Source organism: Lactuca sativa, chromosome 1, assembly GCF_002870075.4.
Source record: "Lactuca sativa cultivar Salinas chromosome 1, Lsat_Salinas_v11, whole genome shotgun sequence".
In the NCBI taxonomy this organism is placed as follows: domain Eukaryota; kingdom Viridiplantae; phylum Streptophyta; class Magnoliopsida; order Asterales; family Asteraceae; genus Lactuca; species Lactuca sativa.
In genome coordinates this window covers 125387399-125396484 of record NC_056623.2, presented here as the reverse complement: position 1 = coordinate 125396484, position 9086 = coordinate 125387399, and the positions used below count along the sequence as shown (strand labels likewise).

The window sequence follows — 9086 nt, the reverse complement described above, 5'->3', positions numbered from 1 at the left end:
TACCCCGACCGAAGATCAATCTTCGAAAACCAAGACGCACCCTGCAGCTGATCAAACAAATCATCGATCCCCGACAACGAATAACAGTTCTTCACCTTTAGTTTGTCCAACTCTCTATAATCGATGCACATCCTGTGTGATCCATCCTTCTTTTTTCACGAACATGATCGGTGCTCCCCATGGGGAACTGCTCAGATGGATAAACGCTCGGTCTAGCATCTACTGAAGTTACGTAGATAACTCCTGCATCTTAGGCAGTGCCAATCCATATGGTGCCTTCGCTATCGGAGTGAAACCCGTCACCAAATCGATGTGAAACTCCACCTGCCTCTCCGAAGGCACTCCTGGTAACTCTTCAGGAAAAACATCCCAAAATTCCTATACAACCGGCACACTGCCCACATCTGTTGTGGTCTCAACCCTCGCATCTGAGATATAAGCCAGAAATCTCGTACATCCCTGCTGCAGAAATCTCCTGGCCCTTGCAGGCAAACAGAGAGTTGGCCCTTATGAGGCCTTCACACCATGTATAACCAGTTCTCCCTCACTTGGGGTTCAAACCCTCACCAACTGATTCTCGCAATCAATAACCAATCCATCCCGATGATCACCTTCAACCCTCGTAACGGTATCGGGACTAGGTCAACGTGAAACCTCTCACCAATCACATTCAAGACGCAGTCCTGATACACCCTCGCAACACTAACGGTGCGTTCATTTGCAATCTCTACCTCTCACCAAGTATAACATGGCTAACATATTGGGGAACTACTTACTTGGCTTGGCTGATCACGCACGTTGCACTCTCATCTTTTCCTTTCCTTCAAAAACTTTTTATGTTTTTTTAAAACAATTTTACCATTTCCTTAGTTTGAGTCCTGACACACCCAAGAGTGTACTCGAATCCCTCAAACCAAGGCTCTGTTATCAACTTGTAATGACCCAAATTTTACAAAGAAAATTTTCATTTTTGAATAATCAAACATATTTCCATACATTAAGAAATCCAGTTATGATTGTTTTCAAAACATAAGTAAAATACAACTTTTATTCCAAACATCAAAGTGTACCGTGAAAACGCTTGAGAGAGAGTGCACGCCACGCCATCACACCTTGCCCTTCCCCTTGGGATCTGAAGTACCTGAAACAAATCCACAACCTATAAGCTAATGCTTAGTGAGTTTCTCAGAGCATACCATACACACAGTCCACATATCACATATCATATTAGCTATATATATCACATAAGCTATGCATACAACTTATAAGGAAGCCAAGAAAACCCTCCAGGGTCTTACACCTAGTGCCACTGGAACCCCCACATGGTCTTACTGTAATACTGTCTGCCATGGGAACCCCCGCATGGTCTTCATGCCATGGGAACCCTACATGGTCTTCTTGACAAGTAGTTAACATACAAGCTAGTCATGCAAATATACTGGGAGGCTATGGAAACCCTCCAAGGTCTTATACCAATTGCCATGGGAACCCCCACGTGGTCTTAGTCTACTGCCACGGGAACCCCCCGGGGTGTTCCATGCAAATGCCATATTAAGATAACACATAATCAATTGACAATCCACATATCATGAAATGGGTCGGCCTTGGTGCCTTAGACCCATTGGTATGGTGAGATGACTCACCTCTATCTGAAGAAACCGAAAGCTGCTCTCCTAACTGACCGAAACCACCCACACTGAATAATAATATTAACCAACGTTAGGACCACACATGACCAAAGGGAAACCCAAACCCTAAGTCCTTCCATAAAGGACCAAATATTCTTCCTTTGTTAATGGGCCCAAGGTCCATGTCCAAAAATCGTTAATGGCTCTGATGGCCCAATAAGGCCTAATCATAACATATATGGCCCAAAATAGATTACTAGCCCACCATCCTCAAGATACGTCCAGGCCTAATAACCAATTGAGGCCCAACAGCTTTAAAGGCCCAAAACAGATCCAAGCCCATCTATGGTACGCGCAACGTATTGAGTCTCTGGTACTTATGCGCTGCATACGCTAGGTTACACCTAGCGTACTAACATATTAAGCACTTTCTCCATGAAGTTCTTAATAGTCGATTCCCTTACGTCCAAAAGTAAGATCTAAGCTTATTAAGATGACTTAGGGCATAAAGTTGGCAACTTTTTTCCTTTACATGTGTCATATGTTCCCAACACCCCAATTAAGACCTTTTTATGGTTCTTAACCCATACCTGAGGTCCAAACACCCACCATGAGTTCATTTTTATGTTATAAACGGACCAAAGGACCTCAGATCTAACATTTCCATCCTTTGGAGTTGCTTAACTCACAAGAGGAAGTCCAAAATCAACAAAGGGGGCTAAACTAGAAAACCCTAGCTAGATCTAGTGATTAAGGTGGAAAGGTGCAAGCTTTATACCTCTAGAAGCTCCTCAAGGTGAACTAGATGCAGATTCTTGAAGCCCAATGTCAATCCAAGCTTCCTTGACAACGTCTCATTCTTGAATGTCACTAAAAATGGCCACCAACACGCTTTCTAATCTCAAAATGGTCTTACAAGCTCTCTCTGGAGTAGAAGGACGTTCTAAGGCCATGGAGGCTCTGTAGAGTTTAGTCCAAGGGGCTTAAGGATGTTTAAATAGGCCTCAAGTCCGAAAATTAGGGTTTTGTCATCCGACACATATGCGCAACGTACTTCTGGTATGTCCAACGTATATACTGCCCCTTCGCGATCAACCTTGTGTAGTACGCTAAGTGTACTCATAAGTACACCGAACATACTTAAGGGACTATTATGCTAAAATTAGGTTTCTTCAAGGGTTTCAAAGTAATACCTAATTTTGAGTATTACAACTCTCCCCCACTTGAACTAGACTTCATCCCAGAAGTCCGTAGATGTGAATAGATCGGGATAATGCTCCCGCATCTCCTCCTCCGGCTCCCAAGTCCTTAAGAGCCTCTTCAGTGCTGCCATTGTACATTTACCAGCTTCACCTCCTTGTTCCGAAGACCCTTTGTCTTCCTATCTAAGATGGCAACCAGCTTCTCGATGCAGTTCAGGCTCCCATCCACCTAAATATCGTCCATTGAAATAACTGCGGACTCGTCAGCGACACACTCCCGATGCCAAGACACATGGAAAGTGTTGTGAATCTGGCTAAGCTCCTCCTGCAGATCCAAGCGATATGCCACCTTGCCCACCCGGTCCTTAAGGGTTTTCAGCATTCTAACACTCCTATGGTGTTCATGCGACCCTAGATGCTTTGGATCTATGTTTTCTCTATTATACACGCATACATTTGATATTACAAAGCATCATCCCAACTAGCCTACAATGGATTATAAACAACATGAAATACAAGTTAGATGACATACCTTTTAGTGTAGTTGAAGCCTTATACCTTTAAGAACTTACTGCTCCAAGTGTTGCTCCTCAAATGGAATCACACAACACCACCAACAAATGGAGGAACTTGAGAAGATGTCACTTGCAGTCATAAAATCGGCTTGACCTCTTGTGTTTCCACTAGTCACTCCTTAGTCCATTTTCATGAGCTCGAGTGGTTCTTATATAGTGTGGCAAAATAGGGTTACACCAAGTAAATCCTAATGACTTTCCATATCCCTCATGCTCCATAGGTTGAAACCTCCATGGAGTATCCATGGGTTACCACATGGGTTTAGCCCAACATGAAGAACTATGGATCATAAGCCCACTTTATAAGAATGAATGATTTACCAAATTAACCCCTTATATTTAGTTAGTTTCTTTTGATCACAAAATTAATTCCAAATTAATTCTTGATCAATACTAATTAAATAATATGATTTCATATTAATATATTAGAACTTATAATATATTAACAAACCATAAATAACCTATTCTCAATTATCCATCCTTCAGATTGTTCTGGTGCCATGCAACCCAAATGGACCATGCTACTCTCGGGCCAATTACATACCAATAATAGTTATGGGCTTAGACTCCTAATCCAACAGGGTCGTGATCCTGAACAGACCTATGTACCAAGGACCTAGCTTGCCCCTCTTCCGAAACCTGATAATTCCCTTCCAGGGTGACACCTTTAGCAACACGAAATCCCCAATCCGAAACTCAATATGATCGCCGTCGGTCAGCATAACTTTTCTGATGGCTCTACGCGACTCGCAGCCGGCCGTACACCTGTTAAATTAGCCCGGTAATCTCAATCACTAATTCAGTGCTCCCCATGACCCAGTGCCCAACCTCGTCCCAACAAACCGGGGTCCTGCACCTCCGAACATATAACATCTCAAATCGAGGTTGGTCGATACTGCCATGATAACTGTTATTGTATGAAAACTCTGTCAGTGGGAGATACGTGTCCCAACTACCTCCAAAATCCAACACGCATGCTCGAAGCATGTCCTCCAATGTCTGGATCGTCCTTTCACTCTGGCCATCAGTCTGGGAGTGGTATGCCGTGCTAAAATGTAGTTGAGTGCCCAGTTCCTCGTGGAACTTCTTTTAAAACCTGGATGTAAACCAGACATCCCGGTCCGAGACTACCGATACTTGCACCCTGTGCCTAGCCACCACCTCTTGTACATAAATATCCGCCAATTTTTCTGTGGATATACTCTTGTAGATCGGAATGAAGTGGGAACTCTTCGTCAGTCTGTCCATGATACCCATATGGCATACACACCTCTTACCATCCTAGGTAACTTCGTGATGAAGTCCATAGTGATCTCTTCCCATTTCAATGTGGAAATGGGTAGTGGATGTACCTTTCTATGAGGCCGCTGATGCTTGGCCTTGACCTTCCTGCAAGTCAAGCACCGCTCTACGAACCAGATGATCTCCCGCTTCATGTAGGGCCACCAATAACTCAGTCTCAAGTCCCTATACATTTTTGTAGCCCCTGGATGTATAGAGAACTTGGACTTGTGCGCTTCCTCTAATATCCTTTGCCTCACTCCTCCAGTCACCGGTACCCACACTCAGGCACACTACGTCAAAAGGCCACAACTATCCTTAAAAACAAAGGATAATGTCCCCAATTTTTCTCTATCTTCCAGTTCTCTTTCTTCACTCCCTCGACCTGGGTCTCTTTGATCATATCCAACAAAGGAGAAACCACCATCATCGTCATACAAATGTTACCAATCGGGGACCCCGTCGTCTTGCGGCTCAACGCATCGGCCACCATGTTGGCCTTCCTTGGATGGTATAGGATCTCACAATCATAATCCTTCAGTACATAGTGTTAAACCTTTAAACGGGTAATGGATCCATCTATGTGCACACGACTTTATGAAGAATATTAATAGCTATAAGTTGGTGAAAATATAGATAATCATGTATAATAGAGGTGTGAAAAAAACGAAGAGAGAAAAAATGACATTTGGTGCTCGAAAAATCGAACATAAGAAAAATCCGTAGCTAATCCGTAGTTACGGATTAGCTATGGAATTCTAACGGAAATCATATTCGGTAGCTAATCTGTGATTAGCTACGGAATATGATTTCCGTTAGAATTCCGTAGCTAATTGGTAGCAAATTAGCTACAAATTTTTCTTATTTGCGTTTTTTCAGGCACCAAACGTCATTTTTTTCGCTTTGTTTTTTCCACAACTATATTATACATGATTATCTATATTTTCACCAACTTATAGCTATTAATATCCTTCATAAAATCGTGTGAACATTTGGGATCAAGTACTCATTTCACGGTTTAACATTGTAACGCCTATACTTTTCACCAACTTGTAATGAGTTTATATTTGTATAAGTACTAGCAGGATACCCGTGCGATGCTGCGGCGCCAGATAGTCTTTTTCGGCAGATAGTTTCCATGTTGAGATAAATTTATTTTTCACGTCAAATAGTTCGTTTCATCCTTTTAGTGGATTGTTTTTTGAGAGATGGTACCTTTCAAAGAATAGTTTCTAGTTAGGTGCATAGCCGTGGGGCTGAATAGTTCCCTTTTCGGTGTTATCTATTAATCTGGTTTCTACTTTACGATTATGTAGTAAGGGTGTGCATACACAAAAAAGACAAAAATAATTTATAAAAAAATAATATATTTTAAAAAACTGAAGATATAATATAGTTAGGGGTGTGCAATCTGGCGATGTCGATTAGTTTTATTTTGACGACTAATTTACATATAACGATTAGTCTCTCTTTTTTGGCATGGGGAAAGGGGGGGGGGGGGGGGGGGTGATGGGTGGGAGTGGTGTCACAGAAACTATATTCCCTTCAATGCCACATAGACGTCAGATTATAGTTTACCAAAAAAATATGGTTCATTGCCACACCAAGGAGTGGTGCCACACTTTTTTTTAAAAATTTAATTTAAATAAAAACTTTATTTTTTTAATTAAAAACATAACATATCATTACTTCAAAATAAAAAACATTACTCATATTAACATAAGTTTATATAATAAAAAAGATTCATATTGACAAATTTATTATTATATAGATATAAAAATAAAAAGAAGTAAAAAAAATAGTACGCAAGATATAAAAGGGAAAGAAAAGAGTTAAATTGAGTAAAAGAAAATTAAATATAAATAGAAAATAGACATTAAAAGAATTTGTCTTAATATAAAAAAATTAGATTTCTAAAGAAAAATAAATAGGAAAGAAATTTAAAAAAAACAAACAAACAAAAAAAGAGAAAAGAAGAAGAAGAAAGAGACATAGTTTAAGAGGCAAGAGAGAGAAAAAAGTGAGGCTAAAATATACCGCAGTACAGTCAAGACTGCATCCAAACTGAAGAGAGGGAACGGTGAGGGCAAGGATGCACTCTCTCTATCACACCACTCCCCTAAGCCTAATATACAAAATGCGACATGACAGACTGCAGTTAATAATTGTTATATAGGTTCTTTGACGTTTTAATAATATATTTACATAACATTTCCATTATTTATAACATATATACATAAAGAGGATGACACAAATTATTATATATATTTTTTTAATGTAAAATTTTTGAGCAAACCATATTTTCCTCTCACTTACAATTGAAACAACTTCAACTGAAATTTAATTTATTATTTAATAGTTTAATATAACAAAATAAAAAAAATAATAAAGATATTAATGCAAACTACTTTGATTGACGTCTTTTTCCAATTAAAAAGCCTTATCTAACAATCTAAAATCTAAAAAGGTAAAATATCAAAGCGCAAATTGTATGTAAATTACATAATAAAAACTCAAGAAATCATAATTATTAAATTCTAAGACCAAAGGAATTTTAAATCCAAAGGACATTATTCTTGATCTACTAACCAAAATAATCTTTTCTTTATAGGTCATTTCTTGCTCTGAAAAGAACGCATATCTCAAAACAAAAGAATGCAGCCAAATCGTGGGGACTTTTTTTTATGTTGATGAATATCTGTATCACTTCTAGACCATAATCAAAAAGCAAACCTTCAAGGTCATTTCTTGTTCTGATTAATTCAATCAAAGTTCATTAAAGACATAAATATGTCAAAATTTCATGATAGACCTTTAACATTTACATGCCTAATTATCTCAACTTTGAGTAGTCACATGTAAACTTACAATTTTTCGCAAATCTTTCTACCTCTTGGTTTGCAATTGTAGCCTCCTTTGAAGAACCTAAACACCTTATATATATATATATATATATATATATATATAGATATATATATATATATATATATATATATATATATATATATATATATATATATATATATATATATATATATATATATATATATCAAAACGATTAAACTGAACTGCAAGCATAAGTTTACTATTATAATTTCACTATTTTTACATCACTTAACAACATGCATTTGTTTTCTTTCATACTTATTCATCCATCATTCTAAAAATCCAATCAAAACCATGTTAAAAAAACTTGTCTATCCTTATCTTCCACTATGGGGTTTTCAGGGGTGTTTTCATTCACTTTCTTATTTTTCTTAGCAATATCATTCTAAAAATCCACCACATACCATGAAATTTTGATAGCTTGCTTATAACTACACCTACACACTTTTGCCCTGATTTTAACACATTCTTTGTAGTTTCTTTGGGCTTTCCACTTGTATTAGCTAAAGACGACCCAAAATACATGGAGATTAAGAAATTTAAGTCGTGAAACTACTAAGCAAAAAGATTTAGGGATAAAAAAAACAACCTTTAAGGATGGATGTGCAAAACCTAAAAGCTCATCACAAATGAGCACCCATGATGCACTAGAACATCACTGGTTTCCCTTGTAAGTTGTCTATCTGAGATGAGTCTTCTTAGATTCTTTCATAGTGACATACAAACCATCAAATCAACGAAACAAAAAATAAAAATCAACTCAAACTGATTTAGAATTTACAGTCCATTACCTCTCTGCTAGATCATGTTGTGCATATGGATGTGTTTAAATCTATCTTCGTAACCTCCATCGTGATTTATATTTCTCTTCCTAAACTTTATCCAGATATAAAGTCTATAGACAGCTAAAAACTCGAAATTTAGATCGAGTGATTTTTAGCTTACACAACCTAAACGAGAATCGAAGGTCTCGTCAATAGTAGTACAACGGTAAGAAGACTGACGAAAACAGACGTCGGATGAAGAAGTTATGAATTTTTAATGGATTTTCCTATCCCGGTCTGTTAAAAATAATAATAATAAAAATAAAGTCAAATTTAGTTGACGAAGTCTAAACGAAAGTTGTAAAATATATTCCCGCCTACGCGTGCATATAAAGAATGTCAAAAATGGAGCCCGTATGAGAAAGTTATGGATTTTAGAAGATTTGGGTGCAATTTCCGAGAAATTCGCATGGATTGGAGCCGGCCACGTCACCATCGCGAGATCACGCCTCGTGTCCGACACATGTCGCAATCCGATTCGCCCAAAGCTTCGGTCCAATGCGTGTCCGACGTGCTTTGCCCCGTGTCACATTTCCGAGCCTCGCACCCGAACCCTCGCATGCGCGCCACCTGCTTCGCTCCGCTGCTGCCGCATGTCCTTCGCTGCTGTTGATGCCTGGCTCCTTCTCGGCCGACCTTTGCACCCTCGCCCTATAAATATAAGGGTTGCGAGATTACCCGAGTAACTTT

General features: G+C 38.7%; 1 long non-coding RNA gene across 1 annotated transcript; it reads right to left on the bottom strand.

Annotated features, from left to right (window-relative positions):
• Positions 1-7406: 7406 nt before the first annotated feature.
• Positions 7407-8321, bottom strand: LOC128128457 (uncharacterized). The gene is made up of 2 exons (XR_008226403.1): positions 8162-8321; positions 7407-7611 (listed from the first exon to the last, which is right to left on the bottom strand). It is a non-coding gene; the product is annotated as an uncharacterized LOC128128457 (long non-coding RNA).
• Between the last annotated feature and the right edge of the window lie 765 nt (positions 8322-9086).